At 32.8% G+C, this 15,090-nt stretch overlaps 1 protein-coding gene across 1 annotated transcript in view; it reads right to left on the reverse strand.

Moving 5' to 3' along the window:
- The window catches only part of LOC118733025 (titin-like), an 80,816-nt gene extending 72,315 nt beyond the window's left edge, over window positions 1-8,501 (reverse strand). Inside the window, exon 1 of the mRNA XM_036462184.1 lies at window positions 8,189-8,501. The gene's annotated coding sequence lies outside the window, so the exon portion shown is untranslated. The remainder of the gene's footprint in view (window positions 1-8,188) is intronic.
- Between the last annotated feature and the right edge of the window lie 6,589 nt (window positions 8,502-15,090).

Below are 15,090 nucleotides of genomic sequence, written 5' to 3' on the forward strand. Positions count from 1 at the left end.
AAAAAAATTTTATCTTTTTAATGCTGCACTGAATTTTTAAAAACATTTTTTTTTAATTTCGAAGTCCTTTTCAAAAAGAACTCTGAAGTCGCTGATATATAAATTTCGGGAATATATTCATTTTTTTTTGTGTGTAAATTTTTCTGTCGCACTGTATAATGCGTACATACATATGTACATAAATTAATTAATATACAGGTACATATGTATATACTATGTATATTTATATAGGATTCTACAAAAAAGCAACTGATTGCATGCATGTCTATCACATAGAAATTAAACTGATCTACTTTGGAAACAACTCCACTGTTGTATCCATTATAAATTTTGGCTTCAATTATAAGACACAGGGTTTTCCAATAAGGGAATTGCCTTTTAAATCGAAACAATTTTTCAATATTCTCCACTATGGCTTGATAGTATCTATGCGTATTTAGCTTAACAATAAAATCTCTCGAAGATAAAATACAATTTCCTGAGGAAAGACTTTAATAAAACTGATTCGCCTAGAATAAATTCATTCATTCAGTTGACAGCCTGTGTGTGGGTTATTTTTGCATTTGCAATCAATTTTAATAATAACCATTAATATTTGGTTCATAGACGTGGTGCTTTATTAGCATGCACTGCTTACGTAATACGTACATACATACATATGTTTATGTACTCGTAAATATGAAGCACCTGTGGCCTCCCCCATGTCGAGTATACTCTCGCCAAAAGAGTTTGCTTTAATTGACTTTTTTCATATATTATATATGTATATACTTGAACAATGAAACGCGTAAATATATCATATGTATGTATGTATATTTGTACATATGTATGTATACACCCAATAAACATTTTTGTTAAATCTCTATTTGAGATGCATTTTCCTTTACTCAAATCTCGAACGTTACTTCTCAAATGCATCTCAAATAACCGTTGACCGCCGTGCCCAAACAAAACGGTACAATTTAATTTTGAAATTTTTCTTTATTTTCAAATGGAGAAAAATTTAATTCTCAACATTTTCTCAAACATGAGAGGAGCGGAACGAAATGAAATCCAGTTACTCTCATTGCAATATTTGTGTATAGTGTTGCCGATGATTTATGTAAAAGAAACACACAGTTTTTGTAGAAAAAGATTTTTTTATTGGTTTTGGTGCATTTTCAATAGAACATAAGCCCTTTCGTCATACACACACAAAAATATTTTTTTTTTTTTAACAGAAAAATATTATTTCATTCCAAGTAGGCAAATTGTTGGTCACTATCGATGCAGCAGACTAATTCTTTCTTTCGGTTTCAAGTTTTAATGGCCAGTCAGTAGCTTAAGTCTGCAGGAACGATCAATCACAAAATAATATTATCAAACAATTTTCACTCAAATCAATAAATTAATTGCATTTCAATTCACTCGAAAAAGGAGCGATTTTACGACAGGCAATTTGCGAATAACAGTGAACGTGTAGTCCAGGAGCCATTTTGTGACTGATGTAGCAGACTATCGATAGATTTCGACATCTTTCCACTGTTGAACCAGATGAAACGGAATAAAATGCTAAGCAAATTTTTCTCAAATGTTTTTCAAATCATTCTTAAGTTGATAAACAAAATATTTGAGAAAAATTTGAGAAACTGTTTATTAGTTTCAAATGGTAAACAATGCTGAAAATCAAAATGAGAAAATTTTTGTTCCAGTGTTTATTGGGTAGGGTCATTTGTGGCTGTCGATGTTTGCCTCGATGTCGGCATGGAGTCGACATTATTTGCAATGACAACTCACAATCGCATTCGCACTCGCATGTGCGGCAACAAGTTTCAGTTTTCATTTTCCAAAAATGGTAAAATTAAGCAACAAATTTTCGTTTTTATTGCTTGACATTAAATTTTTATTATTATTTATTTGTTGAGTGCATATGCACATATACGATATATGTATATATGAACTTTTTAAGTCTAATTCGTTTTGGTCATTTCAATTGTAAACTCGAATTAATTGAAATTCTGGCCACATGCCCCTGCCGACAGGCTTACAACAAATGGACAAGTCCGATCTGACTTGTTTATGTGAACGTGAAAGGGACTTACATACATTGTAATATGTTAATCTATTTGTTTAGACAAAAAATACCTAACTGATATTTATTTGTTATTTTAATAATTGTAATTGGAAATGCTGCGATTGCTCGAATGTATTGAGTACCTGACAATTAGTAGGACTTTGGCGAGTCCAAAATGTAAAACTCGCGAGCTGGTCCTCATGCGAAAGAAAAAATAGTTTAAAGCCTTTATTTGAAAGGATTTTATCATCATAAAAATGTTCGTCCTCCCAACTTCTTAAAAGTAGAGAAAGCCACTCTAGAGTACATACCAAAAGAAGTAAGTCCTACCTTTTTTGCAAAGGTACGAAGGGAGGGAGGTCAGTAGAAACCAATGATTTATGTCTCCTTGGCCCGTAAGAGAGCGTAATCCAGTTTGAGTTGTGTAAAGTCACAAATGGCTAAAACGGCTGGTCAAACAATTACGCACAATGCGTCCAGCTGTGTGTTACCCAAATTTGAAGCTAAAAAGCAAATGTTGCTTGCCCAAAAGAATTACATTTTCAAAGAAAAAAAACCAAGTCTCAAAAATTCAAAACATGCAATTAATATTCTCAAAAAACTATGCGCCAAATATAGTAAAACCGCTTTTTTAGTTTTTTTCTCGGACGTCACGATTTTTTTAAAGGACTTTTAAATTGCAACGACATGATTAATACAAAAAATTATTTAAAAAAATCAGTGAAATATTGAATAACAATATGGACACCAAATGAAAGAAAAAATCCTGCATAATTTATAAAAACCCTGCATAATTTAAAAAAAAAATTCGTCACAAGGACGAAAAGGTATTGAAAATGTCCTTTGTAATTAGTTTTATTTTTTGAAGCTAATAAAGTTAGAAGAACGAAATTCGACGATGTGGCCGCGTGTATATTAGTCATTAAGATATACTTTTTTCAAGCATAAATGTTTCAAATTTTCGCATAATTTGCGCATAAATATTTTTAAACCGCTTTTTTAGTTTTTTTCTCTGGCGTCACGATTTTTTTAAAGACTTTTAAATTGCAACGATATGATTAATGGAAAAAATTATTTAAAAAATTCAGTGAAATATTGAATAACAATATGGACACCAAATGAAAGAAAAAATCCTGCATAATTTAAAAAAAACCCTGCATAATTAAAAAAAAAAATCGTCACAAGGACGAAAAAGTATTGAAAATGCCTTTTGTAATTAGTTTTATTTTTTGAAGCTAATAATTTAGAATGACGAAATTCGACGATGTGGCCGCGTGTATATTAGTCGTATTACTTTTACTTTTTTCAAGCATAAATGTTGCAAATTTTCAAGGATATTTAAGGATAAAATCTAATGTTTTTTAATTCCACAGATTTTTCTCTTAAATTTGATACCCATATTCTTGTTCTACATTGATTTTAGTTTTTAAAATAATTTTTCGAATTAATCGAATCTTCGAAATTGCAAAGTACTTTCAAAAAATTCTGATATCGGAAAGAGAAACCACAAACGCAGTTTTATTATGTTTTGCCTGCAATTTCGCGAATATATAATCAATTTTGGAGTGCAAAATTTACTGTCGTAAGGCGGTATACATACATACATACATAGGTATATAAATAAAAAAAATATATGTAAATTAGAAAGATTTACAATAAAGTCTTAATTCCATTTCGTAATGCATACGAACAACTCAACTATTTCATTAACCGACTCCAAAAAAAGGACACCTCAAAGGTTGTCCCATACTAAATAATTTGATTCAGCTGCGATCATTGGGTTATGAAAAAATTAACGGTACTCCTAAATTTTTATATGAGCATTGAAGTCCATTTGGCCTTTTTGCTTGAAAATTACTTGTTTTATTTTCAAGGTATTAATAAAAAGGCGCGTTTCTCCTATTTTGATTTTATTGGAAAATTTACTAAATTAAATTAAATTCAGATCCCACAAATTTTCCGAAAAATTTTATTTCACAGAAAAGTCGGAGAAAAAATTGGCCAATCATATCATAGAAATCCGAAATCAGGGACCGAAAATTGACCATTAAATACGAAGATCTTTTAAATCATTGCAAAACATTGTTTATATTTTTGATCAAACTTGATACGTATTTCGTCCTTTCTATTTTATTTTGTCGACCATTTTTCACCGTTATAATGGTTTTCCAAAACCGTTGTGTGTTGAAAAATTCAATTAGCGAGTTTATTAAATTTGTACAAAATCGCGAATCACGAACCAGCCTAATGCGCATAAATATTTTTAAATACATAAATATGTGCATATGTATGTACATATGTATGTACATAAATAAACGATCAATTGATTTTGTCGTTTGCAATGAAATGCATTTGTGCAACAATCAATACGCGTCAAAAAATTTACTGATTTGAACTTGAATAAATTAACTTTTGAGGATTTTAAATTGAATTGAATTACAGGCATAGGATGCTAGATGCATAAACAAATACATGCATATGTTTGGATGTATGTACGTTGTACATATCGAGGGCTTACATATATTCGATACCATCTTTCTGCAATTTTCACAAAAACTACTTTGTGATGTTTGAACCCATCTGGGACTCGCCTGTCATCACTGATGTTAACTGCGACTTTGCAATTTTATAGTAAATTCTTCTCTCAAGCGTTATACAAGGTCAACATTAATAGCACCTTGGGTGGATTTTTATATCAGAATCTCATTTTTGTGAAAATTACAGATAGAGCGTATCGAATATAAGCCCCCGATATGTATGTATGTAGACAGGCGGCATATGTATGTATGTTTTTTATTTAATTCGCTGAGCTCAGTCAGCGCAAATAATTTATGTACTATCATCGTCACACCCATGCTCTCTTAATTTTCCATAATCACTCAAAAGATTTTTTGTGCTAATATCTTTTAACGTAATAAATTTGTGAGTTCCTTATAAATCGCGTAAGAATTCATTAAAGTCGCACCTTAAAAGTGAATCTGTGTTTTCTCCCAAAAGGAAGATTCAGATTTTTGGCAATTCTAATTTATTGCACCAATAAAAAATGAAATAAAATCTACTCCCACGTCACTGAAAGTTTGGAGTTGTGATGGGTTCAATAAACTATCAAACTTGCTATTTTGGATATTTAAATAATAACAATAAAAAGGTTGTGTTAAATCGAACACAAAATTCATTTTTTTTTATTTATTGCTTTAAAGCACGTGAATACTCACTGAGGAGTAATTTATTTGATTGTTAACTTCCGATTTACATATTGATTGCTGACTGGAAAGTCGCCCTCTATCAGCTGCCGCCTCGAAAACGCCGTATCTCGATGTACAGCGTGGCGGCGAATAACAGTTACCCATTTTTTTTCGAGAAATAAAAGAGTATTTTATAGATTTTGCAAAAAAAGTATTTTATTGTTAATTTTCCACAGATTTTACTTTAGTTGTATTAACTAATTTTGAAATTTTAATCCTTATTTACATTTTCCAGCAGTGTAAACTTTGGGAGAAACATACATGCGGGGCAAGCAAGTCTTTTTCAGGTGTATTTTTTCTTATAGGCAACATAGACTCGCGAGTCAACTGTGTACAAATTAACCTATGGTTATAAAGGACCCTTTTAATTTTCTAAAAAACCTGGGTTACAATTATTCGTCGTCACCGTGTAAATAAAAATTCATTTTCAAATCTGCACCCACAAAAGTTTTTCATTCGGACACTTACTTTCAAAGAAAAATAAAAATTTGCAAAACAATGCAAAAATTTTCAATTGTTGATTAAAAAAAACAACTATTTGAAATTTTGCAACAAAAATTACACAGTGTACTGTTGGACTACAAAACTCGGCGCTGCCTGAATATCATTGCAAATGTTGCTTGCCCAAAAGAATTACATTTTCAAAGAAAAACAAAAAAACAGTCTCAAAAATTCAAAACAAGCAATTAATATTCTCAAAAAACTATGCGCCAAATATAGTAAAACCGATTTTTTAGTTTTTTTCTCGGACGTAACGATTTTTTTAAAGGACTTTTAAATTGCAACGATATGATTAATGCAAAAAATTATTTTAAAAAATCAGTGAAATATTGAATATCATTGAAAAATATTAATGTTGGTAAATTCGGTGCCCATTTGGGGAAGCCTTACCCATTATTTAAATACGAAAAAAGACCCGAGCTCAAAAATTGAAAGTGATAAGAGACTAGTAAAAACAACTTCGACAAAAAAGACTATTAACATAGTTAGCTGCAAAGAAAGACGCGGGATAAAAAGAAAGTAGGGAGCGAATACTCTAAAAAATTTTTATAAAGTTGCGAAAGTAATTAAATAAACATTTTGTGTGTATAAAATGAAGCATTTTTCGAGAAAAGCGTGAATGCCATTAGTCTTGCTAGGGTATTTTTGAGTTGCTCTTCGTTTACTAATTACTGTGAATTTAGCAAATTTTTCGTTTGCAGAAATTCGCAAGCCTCTCTTTTCCATCATCGTTAAAAAAACTTTTTATCACATTGATAAGATATTAACTGTTAACTACGTATTTACATATATAATTTTGCAAAATAAACAAGTGGTTTGGTTCAAAAATTTCAGTTTGTCTTGGAAGCATTTAGTTCTAGAAGTTAAGCTATTTACCTTACCTTCATCAAACACCACGAAATTTTATTTTTTTATTTATTACTAGCTTATACCCGGAGGTTTCACCCCAAATTTTTATACAAATATGGAAAATAATTTAAAGCTCTACGGTATTTAGGCCAAGAGATATGTATGCCTTCGTGATTTATCAGAATTATTTTCTGTCTAAGACCATCCTTAAGAAATACATAGTGAGTGTGCCAAATTTGGTTCTGAGCGGGGAGGGGGTTATTTTTCACCCCAGGTCGTAAACCATCTGTGTGCGAAATTTCATTTTCAAATAGGTGGCAATCCTCTTCAAAAATATCTTCGAAATTGAGCTCTCTTAGACTTTTTTTCATTTTACACCTGTATTTTAATATTTGATTGAACTTTTTAATTTAATTAAACTTTTTTAGCAGGTGAAAGCTCTTACAAAAAGTAGTATATTTTGCAGGCTAGGTCATAACTATCTAAGTGCAAAATTTTATGCAAATCCGTTCAGTCGTTTCCGCGTAACTATTAATTTAATTAAACTTTTCTAACGGGTGGCAACTCTTAAACAAGTAAGCAATTTTTCAATCTAGGTCATAAACTATCTGTGTGCAAAAATTTATGCAAATCCTTTCAGTCGTTTCCGCGTGAGCCCAAACATACAAACATACAAGCTTTCACAGGTATAATATTAGTAGAATTTTATTTATTTTTTTTTTGTTTGTGTTAATTTTTTATAAAAATTAAGCATGTTTTGCAACAAAAGCCATGTAAATCAAAATTTCAAACTTTGGAGAAAATTAACGATTCAGTAAATTTTCATAAAAACTTCAAATTTTTTAATTAGAATCTTTACAAAAAAATTCAGTGCGCAGTTTATATTGATGTTTAATATTTTTTTTGCAAACTGCGTTGAGCATTTCTTCCATACCAAAAAATTCGTTATTAAATTGCATGCTGGTGAAAATTCTGATTAACAAGTATGAAATTCGATGTAAATTTACTGAATTTTCTTAAATTTGCACCAAAGCTTCAAATTTTGATTTACATGGTTTTTGTTGTAGTATGAGCCATATTTTTATAAGAAAATCCAAAAAAAAAAAATTACGATGGAAAGCTTCTCGAATATCGTAAAAAAATCAATGCAAAATACACCAGTGAGTGATTCTATACCCCAGCTCAAAGCTTCGATGACGATCATATATGTATGTATGTAAATGGGGGATAGAATTAGGGCATTCACAAATCGTATTAAGCGTCGCTATGTTTAAAAGCCTTAAAATTATTAAAAGGTTTGTAGGGTATTATAAGAACCAATAATATATTTATATGTATATACATATATTATTTAGTTATATATTTTGTTGAAGTTACAAATTGCCTAAAAAGGTATAAACCCATACAGTGAGCTCGCGATAATATGACCTAATTAAAACCAAGCCTGTTAATTTTTGCGAGATTGTTCATGTTTACAAAAGGCTCAAGAATTAATTAGTGCCCAACCAACCTAAAAATACATACATATATATTAACTCACCTCGTACTTGCTCCTCTGCACTTATATGTATGTAGTTTCTTCGCTGGTAAATGCGTTGCTCCAGGGCAATAAAAATCGTCAGTAGGCAAACAACAGCCAAAAAAAAAATATCGATAAAAATACGCCTCACTCGGATCGCAGTAATTAAACGAAAGCTAAATAACTAGCGTACTTGCAACGATAACAACAAATATTTAGCAAATTATTATTAGTATAATGTTTGAATATTTTGAACAAAGCGCGCTTTTAGCGCAATTTATTAAAAAATATAGAATTACACACAAACGGAGATATTAGTTTGCGTCGTCGGCGCGACACACAACATCAGCGGCACCCACCACTGTGAACAATAAGAACAAACAATCGACCACAACAACTGTGGCAGAGCAGTAGACGCATGCAATGCAAGACAACAACAAAAATTTGTTTGATTGATTTGTGGTTTGCTGTGAACAAGCAAAGCGCCTCACCACAAATTCGAAACTTACCGGCAAATATCAAATGTTGTACAGCCGTAAGCCGTAATGGCAAAGCAAAAATTGTAGATAATTTGTTTTTTTTTTAACACTGCAAAAATAATTAAATAATCAGTGCAAGACGCTAGAAAGGTATTGCATTTGAGTGCGAAAAAAAATTAAATATTTAAGGTATTTTGTACGTATGTAGATATAAAGTTGTTTGCTTGATTGCTTAAAAAGTGTTTTCTTTCTTTCACTAGAAATTTTTGGCTTAATTGGCCAAATCTTTAGCACACTCCCTTGTCACACAATTTTTAACGTTTTTTGATTAGCATTCTTTTAGTTTTATCTTTCGGTATGAATTGTGCTTTTAACAGTAAATCGACTGCATTTAGCCATTTTTGTATAAATTAGCTTTGTAAGTATTGAGGCACCTGTTTTTGAGCTATGAGCGTAAGTAACCACACAACCGTCGTTATCGAGTTAACACGATGAACTGAACGATGCAATTGAAATTGTCATCACAAAATGACTTTAGATGCTATAGACATCACCTCCCAATCCTATCACGTTCGCATGAAATCAGAATGAAATACTCGTACATAAATAAATAAAATCAAAAAAACCCAAGCTAGTCAGGACAGCAAGTGAGGTGTGTGAGGCGTAAACAGGCTAACCTCCAGAATAAGTTGTCAATAAAATGAAATGTTGCATATCAAAAATACCTGATTCCAATGCAACAATAGGAAAATATATTATTTGTACAAATTATGTTGTAAATATTGTATGTATATGTATTAAAGTAATTGTTGGAAAATTTTCGCATGCCGCATATTTTTCTTCAAACGAATTCAGGAAACTTATCGAAATTCACTTGAAGAGTGTAGTGAAGCAATCGTTAGGTTCGTCAGACACGCAAATTTCGATTCGTACCTTGTGGTGGTTGTTGTTGTTGTTGTAGCGGCTACAACAGCCCCGGCCAGATTGGCAGCAGGTGTAGGTTTCTGACCTAGGGTTTGACTCGATGCCAGCCCTGAGCAGAAGAGTGCGTAGCAGATATAGCCATATGGACGAACAACGCTTGACCGACTTAACGGGGTTAGATCACCGAAACAACAGCCCTTAGTCAGGTAAAACCCGAGTCATTCCGGTACGTAGAATCGGCTGTCGTGGGAATGTCGTACCTCGTCATAGTCGATTAGTTGTATGTACGAGTATATCGGCTCCGTCGCCCTCGAGTGTGGGCTCGGAGTCATCTTCTCTCCTAGTTTAATTTCCATTTAGCAGGGTGGAGAAATGTTCTTTCATAACATTATTTTTCTGATTGAATGAATGATGGGAATATTTCCTACCGGCCAGCATTTTAAGTCCTTCGCACTCACCTATTTTGGGCTCATATACCTCTTCAGTATCCTACATCTAAGCCATATCGTACTGAGTCCTTTGCTCACATATATGCGTTTGTACAAGAGTGCTCTCAGAGACCAGTTATATTTGCAGCTTTTCGACTTCGAACTTTCCTCGTGTGAGTCGAGTCAATATTTGATCGTCGACCTAGTTTTGGGGTCCAGAGAAATCGTTCACGCAGATAACGAGGATATTTCGACGTGGTAGCTGAATTTATCGACGGTGTGATTAAATATCCCTTCCTTCCTAACCCTGGCATTGAAATCGCCTAGGACGATTTATCATTTGAGGTCTTTTGACTTTTTCATTGAAATTCGTTTTTACGAGAAAATTCCCAAATTTAGTGATCAACCAGAAGCTGGGAAAGTTGTGTTAAGTACTTTTAGCGAACCGCTTGCATCAAGACAGGCACTTACTTGTAGCCGCGCCTCAGGGTGAACAGACGCTGCATATTACAGTGAATTCTTGAGCCGAATATTTCGGAGTGACTCCTCTGAAGCAGTTTTACGAAAGCAATATGATATATGGCAAGTAATTTTTAAGCAAAAAACAAAACCGACTTCAACTCTCACATAAAAATGTATGAATGCCGTTAATTTCTTCATGATCCAATGATCGGATCTGAATCAAATGAGTATGGGACCACCTCGGAGGTACCACCGTTAGTTCAAAAAAATAATTACAGAAATCGGGTAAACTGGGTCAAAGCATACGAACTGAAAACCTCCTCCATTTTTTGAAATAGGTTAAAAACTGGCAGAAGGGAAAAAAATCATTTTTCACTTAAATTGCAGTTAGTGCTGCTATTTATTAGCAAGCAAATTAATTTAAAACGCAAACATTACACTTGGCGTCAATAACTTTTTCATCAATACTTGTTTTTTTCTTTTTTTTTGCATTTATACATACGCATATGCATGTACATTTATATGTATGGACGTACACAAAAAAAAACACTATTAAAGCAAAAGTAAAAACGCCTAAAATTACTAAATATTACAAGGTCAGCAAGGACTTAATTTGGTGCGATCGGAAAGCCAAAAACTGCGAGATTTTTTTGCATTGCACAGTAGGTCACTTACTTACTTCTTATTATTATAAGTGCACAAACATTCACACAACTATTAGTAGAGTAAGGTGGTGAAAACATAAACAGGAAAATCAACTTTTTGGAATTTTCTAGTTACCCCCCCAGAATTAGCAAAAATGTAAAATATGGAGAGCCGTATTTTTTGTTTGAAATTGTTGCATTCAGGCAGAGCTTTGCATTCATTTACATACATTTTATATGGGAAAAATACATTTTTTCGTAGAATTGCTATAAAATCGTTAAATATAAATATATTTGATCGAGATAAAATCGGCGTTCCCTAACTCGCAAGAAGTTGCAAGAATTTGCAGGAATTCACCAGAAAGCGTTTCCGTACTCGGTTCTCTGGCTTCTTTTGCTTTTTGACAGTTTTGTAGGTTTTAACCCAGAAAAGTTGGGGAACGCCACTATGAATGAAATCGAAGCACTTCTTCTTCTTCTGAAATTTTACGCCAATTGGAAATGCCAAGTGGGGCGAGGCCTTTCTCTTCCTCTGCTAAACACCCGCAGTGGGATCCGAGTTGAAAACTGTCGGGGCTGTTGCGTTTTTGTCTATTCGAACGATGCTGACGTACGGACTATTAAAAGTCCGCAAATCTTTCTTTCGAATACTCCAAGGGCCACCTCATCGGATGTTGTATTGTTCACACTTGAGCGCCAGCTTTAATGAATAGCTTACAGAGTTTGATGTTTAGCGGCGAGAGAAGACTTTCTTTCACAGTTGTCTATTCAGCCCAGAGTTGACAAGCTTGATTCTGTTTCCTCAATAAAGCATAATAAAAATATAGCAAGATAGAACCGTCATCTCAATTCGTCGGCAATAATAAATTTTTACTGTTATTTAAGATTGAAAATGGGAATTTACATACTTATGTACGAGTTCGTGAGTAACTTTTATAGGCGACATAGACGGTGCGTCTGACTCGCGAGTCATCTCTGTACGTGCACAGTTAAGGCCCCGCCAGATAGAAATTCTTTTCTGCGTCACAGGGATGCTTTTGACTGACAAGACGCACATAACATTGCGAGGCGCCACAATGAAAACGTTGCCGCAAACAAAACGGCTCATTTTGATTGGCCAAAAGTCAGTTGGTCTGTATTCGTTCCATACATTGCTGTTAAGAGTTGGGCGATTTTTATCAGTTGCGGCAATGCATGCGTTGCCAATGTGGCGTCTTCTATTCAAAATCCCAGAGTTAACTTCGATGTCAGTCAAAAGTATCCCTGTGACGCAGAAAAAAATTTCTATCTGGCGAGGCCTTTAAGTCCTGCCAGAGTGATGTCGGTGCAACTAACACGTATTTGTTTCACTAACACATCCAAACCGACTCGCCAGTCATTTACATACGTCATTTACATACCAAAAAATTCTATCAGCAGTTCTACCTTACTATGTTTTTATCACGCAATAAATGAAGCTCTCTACTTTTGTGAAATTATAACTGTCAACAGTGACGTGAGTGTTGAAAAGCGAATTCCTTGACTGATTGTTTTATGACATGAGATATGTACTTCGTCTTGTCCTCGTACATACAATAACGAAACAATTCAAAATTCAAAACAATAAAAACTGTTACTACTGTTAAGTGGCTCATGCCTCTAAACCTTTGTCGAATCTACAAGAATGATAGAATTTCTCTCAATCGTGTCGAATCTATGCCTAATATTTACTACTTACTTTAGCCTCCTTACTGCTTACTTTAGTAAGTCGTCGTCTCAGAAAACGGATGTCGAATGTTACAAAACACGGTTTTGAGAAAATTGACTTTGAAGTTTAAGGTCGAATTAATCCGAAACTGTACGGTAGATTTTTGTAACTTTTGAAGGAGACATAGTTGGTGTTATTAGTTTTGATTTCCCATATTTTTACATTTAATATCTCTTAACGTTAATGAGAAAATTTACTTTTCATTCCGTATACATTTGTCGTAAGTAGCGTTTACTCACCACTTTGTTTTGTCCACAGAACATACGACAATAGTAAAGTATCTATTTCAACGACGATGGTATAATTTGATGAAAAAAACAGACATATTTATTAAATAATGATTACTTATTAGAAAAAACATAACAAAAACATAATCATGTATTTAATAAAAAAAAATCTGTACATCTCTTATGCTGTAAATATGTTACGAACATACGTTTTCTTTATATAAAAACAAAAAACAATACTTAAATTCAGTCTTTTGTACATTTTTATCTCTTTCATTTCATTGGAGACTCAGTGCAAGCTAAAATTTAAAAATTTAAAATTTTAAAATTAGTTACTTAGTTTAATTTTCAATTTTAATTGTATCGTTATAGTAGAGGACCATCCAATTGTCGTAAGTTCAAAGTTTTGCGATACATACGACAAATGTTTTATGATTAAAAAAAGATTACATTTGTATGGGAATTTGTCGTATGTGCCACATACGACAAACGTTTTATGATTAAAAAAAAGGTACGTTTGTATGGGAATTTGTCGTATGTGACGCATTTTCAGCACATACAACAAAAGGCATACCCAATCATTAATATTATGTAACATACGACAAAATGCGCATGAAATATCTCAAAAACTAATGGAGATATAAAAAAATGGATTGCAGAAATCGAAAGAGCATGTCCAACTTAGTAAATCTGCATCAAAATCCCAAAATCGTGATTTTGCACATTCGTCATCCGTTTTCTGAGGCGACGAAGTGTAGAAAATGGATTAGACAAGTATTAGAGACAAGAGCAACTTAACAGTAGTAAAACTTTTTATATTTTGAAATTTTAATTGTGTCACATATCAAAAGATAACTGCTTTTTTCTAATACCATTTATAAATTTCCACGCCCCAGCTCGCCACGAAAAAGTTTGTCACTGATTTTGTAACAGAAGAATTAACGCCACTGTATTTCGTTTCACTTAGATGACAACTTACCCAACTTTGTTTATGATAAAATACCTTCAACCCAATAATTTATTTTGCCAAACCGGCAGAAGGTAAAAGCGATCAATGGCTGAAAAGCCAAACCTGAATGCAATATGCCTGCAAGCAGAATCGACAAATGTCTCAAGGGAATCTGAATAAAAAACCAGCAGCAGAAAAACAAAAACGCAAACAAAATACATAGTCCATAGAAAACCTTATTCACACCAAAAATGGGCATTTCACATTGTCACGTCCTAAATATGTCCTTGTTATGTGGTGGGCCGCTGAGTTATGCGTGGCAATGACGTCATTCATCTGCGAGAAGAAATCGCCAATCGAGTGCATTTATTGTGAAAATCTTTTATTGCATGAATTTATAATTGTAGTGCATACACATAAATACATAGTATGTGTGTATATATTTATGTATAACATCAGACTGGTTAAAAAAATCGACTCTCTTTTTTGCCAAAATCCCCTTCGAAATATATACAGAATAGTGAAAAAAGACGCCTGTCAAAATCGCAACCCTTAATATTAATATTTAGAGGTCGCTCATCGCGAATTTCTATTTCGCATATACATATCGTTGATGAAATGTAGAAAGACCGTACCTGACATTTTTTACGAAATTTACTTATACTAAAGTCCATCTTCATTAAAAAAATTAGAACCGTAACTCAAAAAATAGCGAACCTTTAAAAAGCCCTAACCCAAGTATTTTTGCAAAAAAAAAAATTAACAATGGAAATGGAACTTCAAAGAAGGTTGTATAAGTTTAGAAGGTTTTGCATTTGTAAATAATTCCGAGACCAGCTAAAATTCTTGACTATATTGAATTATAGTCTCTGTTTGTAATTTGGTGTGAAAACTATCAAATAATTAAATAAAAACCAATAAATAGTGCAAAAATGGAGCAGCGGCATGCCACAAATACAAAAACTAGGATGAATGGAAAGGAGTAGGGATGGCAAAAAACAAATTAAATAATCGATTAATTAATCATATGATTAATCACAAGCCAAAAAAAATTAATTGCAAT

This window comes from Rhagoletis pomonella, unplaced genomic scaffold, assembly GCF_013731165.1.
Source record: "Rhagoletis pomonella isolate Grant_MI unplaced genomic scaffold, Rhpom_1.0 Rhpom_scaffold_00002, whole genome shotgun sequence".
Classification (NCBI taxonomy): domain Eukaryota; kingdom Metazoa; phylum Arthropoda; class Insecta; order Diptera; family Tephritidae; genus Rhagoletis; species Rhagoletis pomonella.